Source organism: Mercenaria mercenaria, chromosome 2 (genome assembly GCF_021730395.1).
Source record: "Mercenaria mercenaria strain notata chromosome 2, MADL_Memer_1, whole genome shotgun sequence".
In the NCBI taxonomy this organism is placed as follows: Eukaryota; Metazoa; Mollusca; class Bivalvia; order Venerida; family Veneridae; genus Mercenaria; species Mercenaria mercenaria.
Window position 1 is genome coordinate 101,745,951 of NC_069362.1, and position 12,136 is coordinate 101,758,086.

Below are 12,136 nucleotides of genomic sequence, written 5' to 3' on the forward strand. Positions count from 1 at the left end.
TTGCTACAGTGCATAGTTTGTATTAAAGTCGAAATTAGTTTTTAATTAACTCATTAAATTTTAATTATTGTATAAATGTAAGAGATATTGTCTTTTATTCAAGCATGTATTAGGGGTGTTCACAAATTACCTGGAAAAGTATTTCTGGTCCTATTTTCCTGAAATTTGAAAATATGATACCTGTGTTAATACTTTTATATCAGATTTCGGAACGTGAACACAATGTCTTTACCATTTCACTTGTACACAGTGACCAACCCAAGTGACTTTTGGATACCATACACACGAAGAAAACGTCTTGCAGTTGGGCAAAGTGTTTGAGAAAAGTACTGAGAACAGATAGCAGACGTTTTTAGTGGAGAAAATCACTCACTTTGCTGTCTTCGACACCCTTTAATATATTATGAAAATCCGTCAAGTAATAAGGAAAATATAGGCAATTATAAAATATAGGCAAATAACCACCTCACATGTGTACGGTATCCAAAAGTCACGTGGGTAGGTCATCAAGTCACGTGGGTAGGTCATCCTGTTGTAGCCACTAAAAATTAATCAATACAAACTGGTATTGCATTTTCTGCACCTTCCTACATTTATTTAATTTTCTTATGGTATTGATGAAATGGGACACTGAACTGTGATGCATTGGTAAATATATATCAAGGACTTCTTGAATTTTCCAAATGCGTCTGAATGATACTGTCTTTTTAAGTCTGAACTGCTAGTTGACTGATTGCTTCTAAATCTCTCTTACCGCTGATAAAATGTTGTATTCTTCAGGGTGTTGTCCCTTAGCATTATATGCAATTAAGCAGTAAGACAATAATAATAATTCATTAGCTCAGTGCAACAAAGTCATAACTTATAAGAAATTTATTATAAGTTATGACTTTGTTGCATTGAGGTATTGTCTCTTTGCTTAAATTTTAATTCAAAACACAAAGTGTTTGCCATATATTGGTTCAGGTGATAAAAGATGCAATATGCCTGACAAATATTTTAATGATGTCACATCAGTCTATAACTTGACTTTAGTGGTGTAAAGTTTACATTTCAGGTAAAAAAGTCACCAGATTTTATAAAAAGTAGCTTGAAAAAGTATGTAAGTGGCAAGTAATGATTAAGCTAACTCCAACTAGGAAAAGATACAAAATTTGGCCGTATGTGGTCCCATGACATTGTTTTGGGGACTGACATTATTTTATTCAGTATTTTTCCAAAGAAAATATGATTGTGATGTATACATTGTGTACCAGTTTTAATGATGAAGAAAAATAGCTATTTGCCAAGTAATTAATGAACACCCCTTGTACAAAAAAAGAGTATGTTTTGTAAATTCAGTGTCTGATTTCAAAAGACGGAAGTATAGATACAGAATTGTTTTTAGCTCACCTGTCACAAAGTGACAAGGTGAGCTTTTGTGATCGTGCGGTGTCTGTCGTCCGTTCGTGCGTGCGTGCGTGCGTCCGTAAACTTTTGCTTGTGACCACTCTAGGGGTCACATTTTTTATGGGATCTTTATGAAAGTTGGTCAGAATGTTCATCTTGATGATATCTAGGCCAAGTTCAAAACTGGGTCACGTGCCATCAAAAACTAGGTCAGTAGGTCTAAAAATAGAAAAATCTTGTGACCTCTCTAGAGGCCATATATTTCACGAGATCTTTATGAAAATTGGTCAGAATGTTCAGCTTGATGATATCTAGGTCAAGTTCGAAACTGGGTCACGTGCTGTCAAAAACTAGGTCAGTAGGTCTAAAAATAGAAAAACCTTGTGACCTCTCTAGAGGCCATATATTTCACAAGATCTTCATGAATTGGTCAGAATGTTCACCTTGATGATATCTAGGTCAAGTTCGAAATTAGGTCATGTGCCTTCAAAAACTAGGTCAGTAGGTCAAATAATAGAAAAACCTTGTGACCTCTCTAAAGGCCATATTTTTCATGGGATCTGTATGAAAGTTGGTCTGAATGTTCATCTTGATGATATCTAGGTCAAGTTCGAAACTGGGTCACATGCGGTCAAAAACTAGGTCAGTAGGTCTTAAAATAGAAAAACCTTGTGACCTATCTAGAGGCCATATATTTTATGAGATCTTCATGAAAATTGATCAGAATGTTCACCTTGATGATATCAAGGTTAAGTTCGAAAGTGGGTCACGTGCCATCAAAAACTAGGTCAGTAGGTCAAATTATAGAAAAACCTTGTGACCTCTCTAGAGGCCATATTTTTCATGGGATCTGTATGAAAGTTGGTCTGAATGTTCATCTTGATGATATCTAGGTCAAGTTCGAAAGTGGGTCAAGTGCCGTCAAAAACTAGGTCAGTAGGTCAAATAATAGAAAAACCTTGTGACCTCTCTAAAGGCCATATTTTTCATGGGATCTGTATGAAAATTGGTCTGAATGTTCATCTTGATGATATCTAGGTCAAGTTCGAAACTAGGTCATGTGCGGTCAAAAACTAGGCCAGTAGGTCTAAAAATAGAAAAACCTTGTGACCTCTCTAGAGGCCATACTTGTGTATGGATCTCTATAAAAATTGGTCAGAATGTTCACCTTGATGATATCTAGGTCAAGTTTGAAACTGGGTCACGTGCCTTAAAAGACTAGGTCAGTAGGTCAAATAATAAAAAAACCTTTTGACCTCTCTAGAGGCCATACCTTTCTTGGGATCTGTATGAAAGTTGGTCTGAATGTTCATCTTGATGATGTCTAGGTCAATTTTGAAACTGGATCAACTGCAATCAAAAACTAGGTCAGTAGGTCTAAAATTATTAAAATCTTTTGACCTTTCTAGAGGCCATATTTTTCATGGGATCTGTATGAAAATTGGTCTGAATGTTCATCTTGATGATATCTAGGTGAAGTTTGAAACTGGGTTACGTGCGGTCAAAAACTAGGCCAGTAGGTATAAAAATAGAAAACCCTTGTGACCTCTCTAGAGGCCATATTTTTCATGAGATCTTCATGAAGATTAGTGAGAATGTTCACCTTGATAATATCTAGGTAAAGTTGAAAACAGGGTCACGTACCTTCGAAAACTAGGTCAATAGGTCAAATAATAGAAAAACCTTGTGACCTCTCTAGAGACCATATTTTTCAATGGATCTTCATGAAAATTGGTCAGAATTTTTATCTTGATAATATCTAGGTCAAGTTCAAAACTGGGTCACATGAGCTTAAAAATTAGGTCACAAATAATAGAAAAAAACGACATCATACTCAAAACTGGGTCATGTGGGAAGAGGTGAGCGATTCAGGACCATCATGGTCCTCTTGTTTTTTAAGTCATTGTGAAATTGAAGAAATTTGGATAGATACTATATACTTCTTTGGAAAACCTCAGGCCCTTAGCTCAAATCTCCGCAGCCTTTGCGGAAAATTGGAAAAAGTGCAGAGAAAGAGTGGAAGAATTGCAGAAAAGCATCAATTACGCATTTTCTCCAACATTTCCGCGCGGGGATTTTGCAGAAATGTGAAAAAAAGCAGATATTCAATACTTAGAGGATAGTCAACAACCTCAGTAATATAACAAAAAAATAGTACAGAAATTAAAATGAAATGGGAAATTTGCATCTGTGAACTGCATTTCATTCAAATTGATTGGCATCATTTAAAAAAGGTTCTTAAGGATTAAATATTATGCATTCCTTTTAAAGCAATGTCAAGTTAACATCAGGAATTAAAATTGACCTTTTTGGTCTTCCTCATTCGTTTTACAGAAACTAAATTTTAAGTTTGTACCAACCTTAAAGCAGGGCAGATACATTCCAGCACAGGCCCTCAGTTTTTCTTAGAACTCAATATATTATATTGCTGTACTTTCTAAGAGTTGATTGACTGGTCAAACATGGTCTGTAAAGGTTGTTTGAAGTCAATGATCGTTATTTCTTAAGCCAGAGGAAAGTAAACAGAAATTGATATGTAATAACACACTAAATATTATCACTACAGCCAAATAGAATGGAAATAGATGTTCCTTGCAGGGTAAGGGTTATATACAATGAAATAAAGCAATTATTGGATGTTTCCTCGAAATATGATTTATAAGGCTATAAGAGCTTTATTTGTCAACAGTAGGAGGATTTGTTGGCTGTTTTTCTCCTCCTTGTCTTGTTAAGTGACTAGATTAAGGGCCAATAACTTGCTATAAATTATTTTTTACGTAATTATCAACATTGTGGTAAGGTATGCTTATTTTGTGTTTTCAATATCTGCTGAACATCATTTTTTAGCAGTACCCATTGTTTTCTGCAAGTGACTGACAAAGTCCCCAAACTTTCTCTGCAAATGACTGACTAAGTCTCCAAACTTTCTCTGCAAGTGATGTATACTGACAAAGTCTCCAAATAAATCAGAGGTGGAGGATAAATCAACTTCAGGCCTCAAGAGAGGAAATATTGTTTCTCTTGTGACCAAACTAACAAGGCCTGCAAGTTGGAAACACTTTCCAGAATGCAACCTTTCTGTTAGCTAGTTTCAAGATGGCAGTCATGTACTCAGCATGTTACCACTTGGCAAACAAGGAATAAGTCATTTGCATCAGAAACATGTTATATGGACTTTATTTTATGTTTGTTTGTTTAAGTAATAAAACACCATAATACTGTGTGATATATATATACTGTGTGTAATTGAATGTTTTATAGGTATCGCACAGTAATAAGGCGCTTTGAAATGTAAACAAACAAAACAATAGCATAAATTTAAATCAATACACAACGTTTACAATGCAAGCAATAATTCCTCGTTGGTCGAGCGGTAACGGTATTCGTGTTACACTTTTTCGTCGGGAGTTCGATTCCCATATCCGTAAAAATATTTTGAAAAATGTATTTATTTTCCTTTCTTTCAATACGATTCAACGAAAACAACACAAGTTGGCTAGTATACTGACTTGTTCATCTTTAATATGATCTAATGTTTTTGAAGCTGTTGTATTAAATGAATTAGAAACCAGAGAAAAACTAAACTTACACAAAGTATTAAATTAAACATATGTTAAATGCAAAATAAAAAGATGAATGATGCAAGGTTCGAACCATCAAAACTATCACTTCAAAATCATTACTTGTCTAGCCACTCTACCTACTGCGCCATCAAGCCAGCTACTGAACTTTCTTCGAATAAAAATATTTTGTTTTAAAAGAGAATGCTAAGTACTGATTGTTTATTTACATGTTGCTAAAAATAAAAACACCATAATACTATGTGGTTCTTATAGCAACGAAATTCTCTTGTTTATTTGTCTCTTCCTGTTCAAATAGATTTTTAATCCCCCGCCACGAGTGGTGGGGATTATAGGAATGGTCTCCGTCCTTCCGGCCGTCCGTAACACTTTCATGTCCGCCCATATCTTCTAAACCCCTTTAAGGATTTTCATGAAACAAAGGTCACAACTCAAGGTCAAACGAGGGGCCTCCGTGGCCGAGTGGTTAAGGTCACTGACTTCAAATCACTTGCCCCTCATCGATGTGGGTTCGAGCCTCACTCGGGGCATTGAATTCTTCATGTGAGGAAGCCATCCAGCTGGCTTACGGAAGGTCGGTGGTTCTACCCAGGTGCACAGACACTTGGGGCTCGGACCTCCACACACCCCATTCTCCTCCGCCCCTGGTTAAGTTTAGCCAATATATTTTAGCATTTCACCATGTATAAAGCATAGGTGACGATCATAAAATGCATTTTGTAACATTTCAGCGTGTTTTTAAAAAATGCATTTTTACCATCAATGCTCTCAATACTAGAAGACATGCAACTTCTCACGAACAATGGGAACACTTGCCTGCGCTGGACCCTCGCTTTGTGTAGCGCATGTCATAAACCGGGAACCAAAATTGTTACTCTTACGGCTATGTTAAACCAGATCATCTCTTCTTTATGTAAACAAACCTCGTGTAACACGTGGTGAAGCGATAATCCGGTATAATGCAGTCGAAACTGTATCAATTTTGGTACCCGGCAATGATATGCGCAGTTCAAAGCAGGGATCTATTCGCAAGGAAGTGTTCCATAGAATTTAGATAGATTGATTTATATTATTTATTGATTTCTCGTCGGAATACAAACGACAGTTGTCGGGACCGGTGTCATTTAACAGAATGGTAACAGATCTGACGATTGATACCAGTGATTCATTGGTAGGGGTTCATTTAAACGTTTAACTGGCTATTGTTTCCCTAGTGTTCGTGAAAAGTTGCATATCTTCTAGTATTGAGAGCATTGATGGTAAAAATACGTTTTTTAAAAACACGCTGAAATGTTACAAAATGCGTTTTATGATCGTCACATATGCTTTATACATGGTGAAATGCTAAAATATATTGGCTTAACTTAACCAGGGGCGGAGGAGAATGGGGTGTGTGGAGGTCCGAGCCCCAAGTGTCTGTGCCCAGGTGCCCGCTCATGATAAAATAATGCACGGAGGGGCACCTGGGGTCTTCCTCCACCATTAAAGCTGGATAGTCGCCTATCATGTGTCGGTGCGACGTTAAATCCAAGAACAAGAACAAGGTCAAAGGTTTTTAGCCTTCCATTTCGTGTCTGTTCTATATCTCCTAAACCCCTTGAAGGAATTTTATAAAACTTGGGTCAAATGATCACCTCATCAAGACGATGTGCAGAACCCATGAGTCAGCCATGCCGGCTCAAGGTCAAGGTCACAACTCAGGGTCAAAGGTTTGAGCCTTCCATTTTGTGTCCGTTCTTTATCTCCTGAACCCCTTGAAGGATTTTCATGAAACTTGGGTCAAATGATCACCTCATCAAGATGATGTGCAGAACTCATGATTCAGCTATGTCAACTCAAGGTCAAGGTCACAACTCAAGGTCAAAGGTTTCAGCTCTGTATCTCCTGAACCTCTTGAAGGATTTTCATGAAACTTGGATCAAATGATCACCTCATCAAGACAATGTGCAGAATTCATGAGTCAGCCATGTCAGTTCAAGGTCAGGGTCCCAGCTCAAGGTCAAATGTTTTCCCTTTCACTATCCATAATAGTGGTGGGGGATTTTAGCTGTCTTTCAGACTGCCTTGTAACATTTAGGTCAATATTCCTGCTTCTGGGACAACAATTTGAATAGTCGAGCATTGGCTGTCTTACAGACAGCTCTTGTTTATGTAGAAGTCATGGTAGTTGATAATTCTAATAGTATATGCATTAGCTTCTAATATACAGGGTTGGTGTTTCCATGGTAATGCATGTTCTCCCATTTTTAAGCAACTATAGATAATAAGTTTTTCCAGGACTTTAGTGCCATTTTCTTTATGACTTTAATGGAATATCAGGAATAATTTATAAGAATAATATCAAATACCTAAACAGGTACAATAGGGTATCACAAAGTTTAATGAAACCATGGTAATAGAGTTATTTAGAATATCTTGCCTTTTTGTAATTTCTTTAAACATTTTAATTTTGAAATAAGTATTTTGGTTTATCTAAACAAAGCTTTTTTGAAAATACTAACAGCAGTTCTCTTCATCTGACTTTTATATGGAAAAATTATATTTGCTTGCAGTTATTTCTCAAAACCACTTTATTATTTTCCGGGCAGACCTATTGTATCAGGTTGTAACTCAATAACTGAAAATATTTCTGCATATCTTGATGGAATTTTAAAACCTCACATGGAAAATTTACCTTCTTACATTAAGGACTCTGCAGACTTTATTACTAAACTCAAAGCAGTCCCGAAGTTAAAGGACAATGCTTTTTTAGTAACTCTTGATGTAAGTTCACTTTACAGCAATATTCCTCATGCAGATGGTATTGACGCTTGTAAATTCTTCTTGCAACAGAATGGTAATACCAAAAGCAAGCTTTCTATTGAATCTATTTGTGACTTGATAAATTTGGTTTTAACAAAAAATCATTTTCAGTTTGATGGAGAAAACTTTCTGCAAATTCATGGTACTGCTATGGGTACGAAAATGGCTCCAAGTTATGCTTCAGTTTTTATGGGCAAGCTTGAATCAGATTTTTTACAAACTTGTCAATATAAACCTCTCATATGGTTTAGATTTTTGGATGATATTTTCTTTATCTGGGAGCACAGTTTTGATAAGCTTCAGTCGTTCATAGAAAATTTAAATAGTTATCATCCGAGCATAAAGTTTACCAGTAGCATCTCTAGGGAAACAGTAACCTTTTTGGATGTTGAGATATATAAGAATGATGGCGGTATTATTTGTACAAAGGTTCACGAAAAACAAACTAATATCCACCAGTATGTAGAATTTTCTTCTTCTCATCCTATGTCTTGTAAAAGGAGTATTCCCTCTAAGTCAGGCAAAGCGTTACAGACGTCTTACCTCAGATGATAATTCTTTTGTACAGGAACTGGAGAAATTAAAAACTTTTTTTATCAAAAGAAATTATCCCATGTCGATAACTGATAAGTGTTTTGATAAAATAAAGTCAATGTCTATGGATGATGCACTAATTAGTAGTAAAACAGATGGCACTTCTAATAACATAATTCCTTTTGTATGTACATACAATCCATCTCTACATAACATTGGGGAGGTTTTGAATAAGTACTGGAATTTATTACAACTTTCTAATAGGCAGAGTGTTCAGTACCTTTCTAAATTCAAGCCTATTGTTGCTTACAAGAGACCTACTAGTTTAAATGATATTCTGGTTCATTCTTCTTTTACAAGACCTAGTAGGTATGGTCAAATTTCTAAATGTAATAGAGCTCGCTGCTCACATTGTTCAACTATAAATGAATCTAAATTTTTTACATCTTCTGCAACTTTGAAAAACTACAGTATTAGAAAGAGTCTTTCATGTAGTTCCAAAAATGTAATTTATGTTATCACATGTAAAAGGTGTAATTTTCAGTATGTTGGACAGACCAACCAGATGTGCTCTAAAGGCATGAATAGTCATCGTTTTGATATAAACCATTATCCCGAATCTTTGACTAATGTTTCTGAACATTTTAATTCCAACCTTCACACAATTGATGACTTTTCATTCATGCCCATAGAACACATAAATGGTGATTGGAAACATCTTCTGAGGGAGACTTACTGGATGCATGAGTTAGACACAGTTTATCCAAATGGAATGAACTCAAAATATTTATACTAATAATTAATTTAAGATTTTTAATCTTTATGTTTTACATTTCTTACATTTTTCTCTGTATAATCAGTCAATTCTATAGACTACTTTTGATATAAAAAATACAGTAATAAGCATTATAAATGTTCAAGTTTTTTCCAGACTTTTAATATCCTTTTTGCTATCTGCATTTTCTCTGGAAATAATGTATCTTCATAGATCCTTTACATTGTGCATTTCTGTATAATATGTATAATGTTTTTGAATGTTAAATTACGCCATGCTGTTGCATACGTTTTGACGTCGTTGTTATGACGTCATGTTCCACATGACGTCATCAACGTTATTGCTTGTAAACATTATACCCCTGATGAAGGCATTAAAAGCCGAAACTAGTTGGAAATAAATTAAAAACCAGTTTGAAGTTGTTCTTCCATTTTCAATTGTATCAAAACCATTTTGAAATACAGTTAAAGAGCTGAAACATTGTTCCTTGATAAATAGGCTAAAGCCTTCGAATTTTAACGCAAGATGTTAAGGCTGCAATGGTTCAATTAGATGGTAATATTAATCACATTCTAGTGAAATAGTGTACAATTTTAGCAATGATATATAAAATTTAATAGTGGATTATCAATGAAAAAAATAGAAAGTGGGTGTTACAAATTCAGTAAAAGGTCTTTTAAAAAGTTCTTGTAATTGTTCGAATAGGCGTTGTAGGTTCTTTAACACCACAGCCTGACCATGCCATTAAGGAGAAAACACTGACGAACTTTGATCAAAAACATTTACAACTTTTATTAACTGCAAATGGCAGATACGCAACAAAGGGGAACAACCAATACTATTCTTAGGATAAAACCCGGTATACTGGGTACGGTAAATGTAAGGTATACCAACACTAATAAAACTATGGCAAAATATTGATCATTATTCAATGGAAAATAGCTGTTTAAAGTTGGCTCAATAAACCAAAAATGCTCAGAAATAAAAACTGTAACTTTTGTCAGCTTACTGACAGGTGATGTCGTAACATCTGTAATGTCATTTTAACACAATAATATTTTGTAGCCTTCCTGCATTGAGTTTGTCTTTAATATTGTTGTAAATTTTAAAAATTTGTTTACGATTGGACATATGCATATTGCAATTTTATGGTATACTACATCCTTAAATTGCCAGAAGACCTGAATTATGTCATTGTGACTCAAAACTCTCAAAAAGATATCTAAAAATCTGAATTTTGCTATTCATATAGGGGCATGCTCCTTTAACACCTTCTGAAATATGTATTGGGAGTTCCAGACAGAACATTAATTTTGCATAATGCATTTTATACTGTTTTGAAAACAACAAAGAGCAATGAATTCAAGGAAGTGCAGCCACAGCACAAAAACATCTACAGATTATAGGTCATCACTTGAAAAAAGCAGCTCTTTCTTCCGTTTACTTTTTAGCTCACCTGTCACAAAGTGACAAGGTGAGCTTTTGTGATTGCGCGGCGTCCGTCGTCCGTCCGTCCGTGCGTCCGTGCGTAAACTTTCGCTTGTGACCACTCTAGAGGTCAAAATTTTCATGGATCTTTTGAAGTTGTCAGATTTCATATGTGTAATTTAGGTCAAGTTCGAAACTGTCACTGCTTCATAACTAGTCTATGGTCTAAAACTAGAAAACTTGTGACCTCTCAATAGACCTAATATTGCAAGATCTTCATGTCAAATGGCAGAATGTTCACCTCTGATGTATCTAGGTAAGTTCGAAACTGGGTACGTGCCGTAAAAACTAGGTCAGTAGGTCTAAAAATAGAAAACTTGGAATCTAGAGGCCATAATATACACAGATCTTCATGAAACATTGAAAAGTCAGAACTTCTACTTGATTATTTTAGGTCACGTTCGGAAAGTGGTTTATGTGGCCATCTACTAGGTCGTAGGTCTGAAAATTGAACTTGTGACCTCTCTAGAGGTCACTTTTCAATGGATCTTCATAAAAGTTGGTCAGAATGTTCACCTTGATGATATCTAGGTCAAGTTCGAAACTGGGTCATGTGCCTTCAAAAACTAGGTCAGTAGGTCAAATAATAGAAAAACCTTGTGACCTCTCTATGAGGCCATATTTTTCATGGGATCTGTATGAAAATTGGTCAGAATGTTCATCTTGATGATATCTAGGTCAAGTTCGAAACTGGGTCAACTGCGTCAAAAACTAGGTCATAGGTCTTAGAAATAGAAAACCTTGTGACCTCTCTAGAGGCCATATTTTTCATGATCTTATGAAAGTTGGTTCTGAAGTTCATCTTGATGATATCTAGGTCAAGTTCGAAACTGGGTCACTGCGTCTAAAACTAGGTCAGTAGGTCTAAAAATAGAAAAACCTTGTGACCTCTCTAGAGGCCGTACTTTTCAATGGATCTTCATAAAAATTGTCAGAATGTTCAGCTTGATGATATCTAGGTCAGTTCGGAAACTGGGTCAAGTGCTGTCAAAAACTAGGTCAGTAGGTCAAATAATAGAAAAACCTTGTGACCTCTCTAGAGGCCATATTTTTCATGGGATCTGTATGAAATTTGGTCTGAATGTTCATCTTGATGATATCTAGGTCAAGTTCGAAACTGGGTCAACTGCGGTCAAAAACTAGGTCAATAGGTCTTGAAATAGAAAATCCTTGTGACCTCTCTAGAGGCCATATTTTTCATGGGATCTGTATGAAAGTTGGTTTGAATGTTCATCTTGATGATATCTAGGTCAAGTTCGAAACTGGGTCAACTGCGGTCTAAAACTAGGTCAGTAGGTCTAAAAATAGAAAAACCTTGTGACCACTCTAGGCGCCGTACTTTTCAATGGATCTTCATGAAAATTGATCAGAATGTTCAGCTTGATGATATCTAGGTCAGGTTGGAAACTGGGTCACATGCTGTCAAAAACTAGGTCAGTAGATCAAATAATAGAAAAACCGTGTGACCTCTCTAGAGGCCATATTTTTAATGGGATCTGTATGAAAATTGGTCTGAATGTTCATCTTGATGATATCTAGGTCAAGTTTGAAACTGGGTCAACTGCAG

General features: G+C 35.7%; 1 protein-coding gene and 1 long non-coding RNA gene across 4 annotated transcripts in view; both read left to right on the forward strand.

Annotated features, from left to right (window-relative positions):
- LOC123564734 (zinc finger MIZ domain-containing protein 1-like) overlaps positions 1 to 12,136 on the forward strand; it is a 273,352-nt gene that overhangs the window by 118,374 nt on the left and 142,842 nt on the right. The gene's annotated exons all lie outside the window — the stretch shown is intronic.
- LOC128555316 (uncharacterized) lies at positions 7,592 to 9,499 on the forward strand. The gene is made up of 2 exons (XR_008369978.1): positions 7,592 to 8,811; positions 9,204 to 9,499. It is a non-coding gene; the product is annotated as an uncharacterized LOC128555316 (long non-coding RNA).